An 8,062-nucleotide genomic window follows, 5' to 3' on the forward strand; every position below is an offset into this window, starting at 1 on the left:
GTGAGTGTGTGTTCATGTTTAAAAGATAAGAATTGTAAAGAAAGAAAGAAAGATGGAGGGATGGATAAATAGATAGAGATTAGTGCATTCAGCAGACACGTTTATCCAAAGCGACAAAATTATTATTATATTTTTAAAGAAAAGAGCTAGAGAGGAAAAGAGGTTAATAAAAAGAAAGATAAAAAGAAAGATAAAGAGCTAAAGAGATAAAAAGAAAGATAAAAAGAAAGATAGTAGTAAGATAGGTAGGTAGAGATGAATGCAGAGATTTATAGAGAGTGAGTGTATGTTCATGTTTAAAAGATAAGAATTGTAAAGAAAGAAAGAATAAATGTACAGAAAGAAAGATGGATGGATAAATATATAGAGATTAGTGCATTCAGCAGACGCGTTTATCCAAAGTGACAAAATTATTATTATATTTTTAAAGAAAAGAGATAGAGAGGAAAAGAGGTTAATAAAAAGAAAGATAAAAAGAAAGATAAAGAGCTAGAAAGATAAAAAGAAAGATAAAAAGATAAACAGATAAAAAAAGAAAGAGATAAAAAGAAAGATAAAAAGAAAGATAGTAGTAAGATAGGTAGGTAGAGATGAATGCAGAGATTTATAAAGAGTGAGTGTATGTTCATGTTTAAAAGATAAGAATTGTAAAGAAAGAAAGAATAAATGTAAAGAAAAAAAGAAAGATGGATGGATAAATAGATAGAGATTAGTGCATTCAGCAGACACGTTTATCCAAAGCGACAAAATTATTATTATATTTTTAAAGAAAAGAGCTAGAAAAGAAAAGAGGTTAATAAAAAGATAAAGAGATAAAAAGAAAGATAAGAAGATAAACAGATAAAAAAAGAAAGAGATAAATAGTAGTAAGATAGGTAGGTAGAGATGAATGCAGAGATTTATAGAGAGTGAGTGTATGTTCATGTTTAAAAGATAAGAATTGTAAAGAAAGAAAGAATAAATGTAAAGAAAGAAAGATGGAGGGATGGATAAATAGATAGAGATTAGTGCATTCAGCAGACACGTTTATCCAAAGCGACAAAATTATTATTATATTTTTAAAGAAAAGAGCTAGAGAGGAAAAGAGGTTAATAAAAAGAAAGATAAAAAGAAAGATAAAGAGCTAGAGATAAAAAGAAAGATAAAAAGAAAGATAAAAAGAAAGATAAAAAGAAAGATAAAAAGAAAGATAAAAAGAAAGATAAAAAGAAAGATAAAAAGAAAGATAAAAAGAAAGATAAAAAGATAAATAGATAAAGAGTTAAAAAGAAAGATAAAAAGATAAAAAAAGAAAGAGATAAAAAGAAAGATAAAGAGTTAAAAAGAAAGATAAAAAGATAAACAGATAAAAAAAGAAAGAGATAAAAAGAAAGATAAAAAGATAAATAGATAAAGAGTTAAAAAGAAAGATAAAAAGATGAACAGATAAAAAAAGAAAGAGATAAAAAGAAAGATAATAAGATAAATAGTAGTCAGATAGGTAGGTAGAGATGAATGTAGAGATTTATAGAGAGTGAGTGTATGTTCATGTTTAAAAGATAAGAATTGAAGAAAGAATAAGTGTAAAGAAAGAAAGATGGAGGGATGGATAAATAGATAGAGATTAGTGCATTCAACAGACACGTTTATCCAAAGCGACAAAATTATTATTATATTTTTAAAGAAAAGAGCTAGAGAGGAAAAGAGGTTAATAAAAAGAAAGATAAAAAGAAAGATAAAGAGATAAAAAGAAAGATAAAAAGAAAGATAAAAAGATAAATAGTAGTAAGATAGGTAGAGATGAATGCAGAGATTTATAGTGCGTGCGTGCGTGTGTGTGTGTGTGTGTGAGTGTGTGTGTGTGTGTGTGTGAGTGTGTGTGTGTGTGTGTGTGTGTGTGTATGTTTGAAAGTTGGCAGTTGACATTTGGAACATAAACATCTCCCCTGAACATTTACATTTACATTTACATTTAGTCATTTAGCAGACGCTTTTATCCAAAGCGACTTACAGATGAGGAAACATTGGAAGCAATTATAACAACATAGGCAACGAAAAATACATAAGTGCATCAAACTAGTCCATTAAAGCCTAGCACAGTATAAAAGCTAAGAATAGCGAGGTTAGTAATCTTTTTTTTTTTTTTTTTTTAAAGAAGGAAAGGGAAGAGAATTAGGAAAAACTCAATCAGCAACGTGTTGACGGAAGAGATGCGTTTTTAGGTGTTTTTTAAAGATGGCAACCGAGTCTGCTGATCTTGTAGCAGCTGGTAGATCATTCCACCAATGTGGAACAGATCCAGTGAAGGTACGGGAGAGTGACTTTTTTCCTTTTTGGGATGGTACCACTAGTCGTTGTTCCTTTGCAGACCGCAGTGATCTGGCAGGAACATAGATCTGCATTAGCGAGTGGAGATACGATGGTGCAGATCCGGTGTTGGTCTTGTAGGCCAGGAGCAAAGCCTTGAACTTTATGCGGGCGGCAACAGGGAGCCAGTGTAACCTGATGAAGAGCGGAGTTACATGCGCTCTCTTCGGTTCATTGAAGACCACTCTTGCCGCCGCATTCTGGATCATCTGGAGAGGTTTGATTGTGCAAGCAGGAAGTCCAGCCAGAAGCGCATTGCAATAATCCAGTTTGGACAGGACAAGAGCCTGGACTAGGACTTGCGTAGAGTGCTCCGATAGGAATGGTCTAATTTTCCTAATGTTGTAGAGGATGAATCTACAGGACCGGGTGGTGCTGGCAACATGACTTGTGAGGTTAAGCCGATCATCGATTACCACTCCCAGGTTTCTGGCTGTGCTGGACGGTGTAATCGTTGATGAGCCTAGTTGAATGGCAAGGTTGTGGTTAATCTTTGGGTTGCCCGGGATCACAAGCAGTTCCGTTTTTGCAAGGTTTAGCTGCAGGTGATGATCCTTCATCCAAAGCGAGATGTCACTAAGGCATGCCGCGATGCGAGCAGCGACCGTCGGATCGTCCGGTTGAAATGACAAGTAGAGTTGTGTGTCGTCCGCATAGCAGTGATAGGAGAAGCCATGCTTCTGAATGACCGAGCCGAGGGATGTCATGTAAATGGAGAAGAGTAGCGGTCCAAGCACTGAGCCCTGTGGCACCCCCGTGTTGAGCTGTTGGGACGCGGAGACCTCATCTCTCCAGGATACTCTGAATGACCTACCCGAGAGGTAGGACTCAAGCCATTGCAACGCCATTCCAGAGACACCCATAGCACTGAGAGAAGCCAGGAGGATGTGATGATTGACAGTGTCAAAGGCAGCAGACAGATCCAGTAGGATGAGCACAGAAGACATGGATGATGCTTTTGCCAGTCTCAGGGCTTCGATGACTGAGAGCAGTGCAGTCTCTGTGGAATGACCGGTCTTGAACCCAGACTGATTGCTGTCCAGGAGGTTGTTTTGCATGAGAAAGGAGGAGAGCTGATTGAACACAACTCGCTCCAGGGCTTTGGCGATGAAGGGAAGAAGGGAGACAGGCCTGTAGTTTTCTAGCAGTGTAGGGTCCAGGGTGGGTTTCTTTAGAAGCGGTGTGATGCGGGCCTCTTTGAAAGCTGTGGGAAATGTCCCAGTGGTGAGCGAAGAGTTGATGATGTGGGTCAGAGCAGGCACAACCGTTGGAGAGATGGCCTGGAGGAGATGGGTAGGGATGGGATCCAGTGGGCAGGTGGTAGGGTGGTTGGAGCCAATGATCTTTGAGACATCAGCTTCAGACAGAGGAGAAAAGGCAGGGAGCACACACGTGTCAGGGATGTGGGCGGGTTCGACAGATGGTGGCGTAGAGAACTGGCTGCTGATGGCAGTAGTTTTCTTTACGAAGAACGATGCAAAATCAGCAGCTGTTAACTCAGATGAAGGTGCGGGAGCAGGCGGACAGAGGAGAGCAGAGAAGGTTTTGAAGAGCGTTCGAGAGTCCGGAGAGTTGCAGATCCTCGAGTGGTAGTAATCTGTTTTTGCAGAGGTGACATCTACAGAGAAAGAAGAGAGAAGAGATTGGTAGAGAGAGAGGTCTGCAGGGTCTTTTGACTTGCGCCATTTTCTCTCAGCTGACCGGAGGGTGGCGCGATGCTCACGCAGTACATCCGATAACCAGGGAGCCGACGGGGATGGACGGGCTGGTCCAGATGCAAGAGGGCATAGGTTGTCCAAGCAGGATGAAAGCGTGGAACACAGAGTGGTTGTGGCATTGTCTGTATTCAAAAGAGAGAGCTCATCAGAGGGGGGGAGTGCAGAGAGGACAGCAGAGGAAAAACAAGAGGGAGGGAGAGACCGCAGGTTGCGCCGGAAGGTGACCATCGGTGAGACATCTGCGATATCCGGAGCAGTGAGGTCGAGGTCAAGGGTGACGAAGAAGTGATCAGACGTGTGCAGCGGGGTGACCTGAGGGTGATGAGTGGAGCAGTACCTTGTGAAGATCAAATCTAGATGGTTTCCAGACTTGTGGGTTGCTGATGTGGAAACCTGCTCGAGGAGAAATGATGCGGTCAGGTTGACGAAGTCAGCAGCCTGTGGCTTTCCAATGTGGATGTTGAAGTCGCCTAGTACCACCAGGGGAGTACCATCCTCAGGGAAGGATGAAAGAAGCACATCCAACTCCTCCAAGAAATGTCCAAGCTGACCTGAACATTCCGTCAATGTAAGTCAATGGGACTTTTTTGAGAGTTTGATGGGCATTTTTAGGAAAACCGTAAGTCCAATCCCTTAGAAAAGATATAGCAACTCGAGTGAGACCAGACTGAAGATGCGTGGGAAGTTTAGTGGCTGTAGCTTAAAAGCTCTAGGAGGAGTAGCAGGCAGAAAATTTTTGTCGGAAGAATAATAATAACTAGATGAGGAAAAGTTTGTGAACAAACTTTATGTTGGCTTGAGAAAGTCTGGTGAAATAGTTTGAATTGTGAGATAGAAAGGAAAAAGAGGTTTGTGTTATAGATAAAAAGATAAATTGATAAAAAGATAAGTAGATAGGTAGGTCTCATTTTAAAGAAAGAAATATTTTAAGAAAAGAGCTAGAAAGGAAAAAGAAGTTAGTGTTATAGATAAAAAAGATAATTAGATAAAAAGATAAGTAGGTAAGTAAACAGACAGACAGACAGACAGAAAGACAGACAGATTTGATTTAGTCATTAAGCAGACGCATTTATCCAAAGCAACATTTAAAACATTGAACACACAGCGACAAAATTATAATTCTTTTTTTTAAGAAAAGAGATAGAAAGGAAAAAGAGGTTAATAAAAAGATAAAAAGATAAAGAGATAAAAAAGAAAGAGATAAAAAGAAAGATAAAAAGATCAAAAGTAGTAAGATAGGTAGGTAGAGATGAATGCAGAGATTTATAGAGAGTGAGTGTATGTTCATGTTTAAAAGATAAGAATTGTAAAGAAAGAAAGAATAAATGTAAATAAAGAAAGATGGAGGGATGGATAAATAGATAGAGATTAGTGCATTCAGCAGACACGTTTATCCAAAGCGACAAAATTATTATTATATTTTTAAAGAAAACAGCTAGAGAGGAAAAGAGGTTAATAAAAAGAAAGATAAAAAGAAAGATAAAAAGAAAGATAAAAAGAAAGATAAAAAGATCAAAAGTAGTAAGATAGGTAGGTAGAGATGAATGCAGAGATTTATAGAGAGTGAGTGTATGTTCATGTTTAAAAGATAAGAATTGTAAAGAAAGAAAGAATAAATGAAAAGAAAGAAAGATGGATGGATGGATAAATAGATAGAGATTAGTGCATTCAGCAGACACGTTTATCCAAAGTGACAAAATTATTATTATATTTTTAAAGAAAAGAGCTAGAGAGGAAAAGAGGTTAATAAAAAGAAAGATAAAAAGATAAAAAAAGAGCAAAAAAGAAAGATAAAAAGAAAGATAAAAAGAAAGATAAAGAGCTAAAGAGATAAAAAGAAAGATAAAAAGATAAATAGTAGTAAGATAGGTAGGTAGAGATGAATGCAGAGATTTATAGAGAGTGAGTGTATGTTCATGTTTAAAAGATAAGAATTGTAAAGAAAGAAAGAATAAGTGTAAAGAAAGAAAGATGGAGGGATGGATAAATAGATAGAGATTAGTGCATTCAGCAGACACATTTATCCAAAGCGACAAAATTATTATTATATTTTTAAAGAAAGAGCTAGAGAGGAAAAGAGGTTAATAAAAAGAAAGATAAAAAGAAAGAAAAAGAGCTAAAGAGATAAAAAGAAAGATAAAAAGATAAACAGATAAAAAAAGAAAGAGATAAATAGTAGTAAGATAGGTAGGTAGAGATGAATGCAGAGATTTATAGAGTGAGTGTGTGTGTGTGTGTGTGTGTGAGTGTGTGTGTGTGTGTGTGTGTGTGTGTGTGTGTGTGTGTGTGTGTGTGTGTGTGTGTGTGTGTGTGTGTGTGTGTGTGTGTGTGTGTGTGTGTGTGTGTGTGTGTGTGTGTGAGTGTGTGAGTGTGTGAGTGTGTGTGTGTATGTTTGAAAGTTGGCAGTTGACATTTGGAACATAAACATCTCCCCTGAACATTCCGTCAATGTAAGTCAATGGGACTTTTTTGAGAGTTTGATGGGCATTTTTAGGAAAACCGTAAGTCCAATCCCTTAGAAAAGATATAGCAACTCGAGTGAGACCAGACTGAAGATGCGTGGGAAGTTTAGTGGCTGTAGCTTAAAAGCTCTAGGAGGAGTAGCAGTCAGAAAATTTTTGTCGGAAGAATAATAATAATAATAAGTTTATTTAGCATAACAGTATGTTGGCTCTCTCAAGCCAACATAATAACTAGATGAGGAAAAGTTTGTGAACAAACTTTATGTTGGCTTGAGAAAGTCTGGTGAAATAGTTTGAATTGTGAGATAGAAAGGAAAAAGAGTTTAGTGTTATAGACAAAAAGATAATTAGAAAAAAAGATAAGTAGGTAAGTAGACAGACAGACAGACAGACAGACATATTTGCATTTAGTCATTCAGCAGACACGTTTATCCAAAGCGACTTTTTTTCAAAGAGACAAAATTATTATTATATTTTTACAGAAAAGAGCTAGAGAGGAAAAGAGGTTAATAAAAAGATAAAGAGATAAAAAGAAAGATAAAAAGATAAACAGATAAAAAAAGAAAGAGATAAATAGTAGTAAGATAGGTAGGTAGAGATTTATAGAGAGTGAGTGTATGTTCATGTTTAAAAGATAAGAATTGTAAAGAAAGAAAGAAAGATGGAGGGATGGATAAATAGATAGAGATTAGTGCATTCAGCAGACACGTTTATCCAAAGCGACAAAATTATTATTATATTTTTAAAGAAAAGAGCTAGAGAGGAAAAGAGGTTAATAAAAAGATAAAGAGATAAAAAGATAAACAGATAAAAAAAGAAAGAGATAAATAGTAGTAAGATAGGTAGGTAGAGATTTATAGAGAGTGAGTGTATGTTCATGTTTAAAAGATAAGAATTGTAAAGAAAGAAAGAAAGATGGAGGGATGGATAAATAGATAGAGATTAGTGCATTCAGCAGACACGTTTATCCAAAGCGACAAAATTATTATTATATTTTTAAAGAAAAGAGCTAGAGAGGAAAAGAGGTTAATAAAAAGATAAAGAGATAAAAAGATAAACAGATAAAAAAAGAAAGAGATAAATAGTAGTAAGATAGGTAGGTAGAGATTTATAGAGAGTGAGTGTATGTTCATGTTTAAAAGATAAGAATTGTAAAGAAAGAAAGAAAGATGGAGGGATGGATAAATAGATAGAGATTAGTGCATTCAGCAGACACGTTTATCCAAAGCGACAAAATTATTATTATATTTTTAAAGAAAAGAGCTAGAGAGGAAAAGAGGTTAATAAAAAGAAAGATAAAAAGAAAGATAAAAAGAAAGATAAAGAGCTAAAGAGATAAAAAGAAAGATAAAAAGATAAATAGTAGTAAGATAGGTAGGTAGAGATGAATGCAGAGATTTATAGAGAGTGAGTGTGTGTGTGTGTGTGTGTGTGTGTGTGTATGTTTGAAAGTTGGCAGTTGACATTTGGAACATAAACATCTCCCCTGAACATTCCGTCAATGTAAGTCAATGGGACTTTTTGGAGAGTTTGATG

General features: G+C 36.3%; 1 protein-coding gene across 1 annotated transcript in view; it reads right to left on the reverse strand.

The window, feature by feature from the left end:
* Window positions 1–8,062, reverse strand: part of LOC306908488 (NACHT, LRR and PYD domains-containing protein 3-like) — a 316,456-nt gene that overhangs the window by 233,894 nt on the left and 74,500 nt on the right. The gene's annotated exons all lie outside the window — the stretch shown is intronic.

This window comes from Barbatula barbatula (assembly GCF_947034865.1).
Source record: "Barbatula barbatula genome assembly, chromosome: 19".
Taxonomy (NCBI): domain Eukaryota; kingdom Metazoa; phylum Chordata; class Actinopteri; order Cypriniformes; family Nemacheilidae; genus Barbatula; species Barbatula barbatula.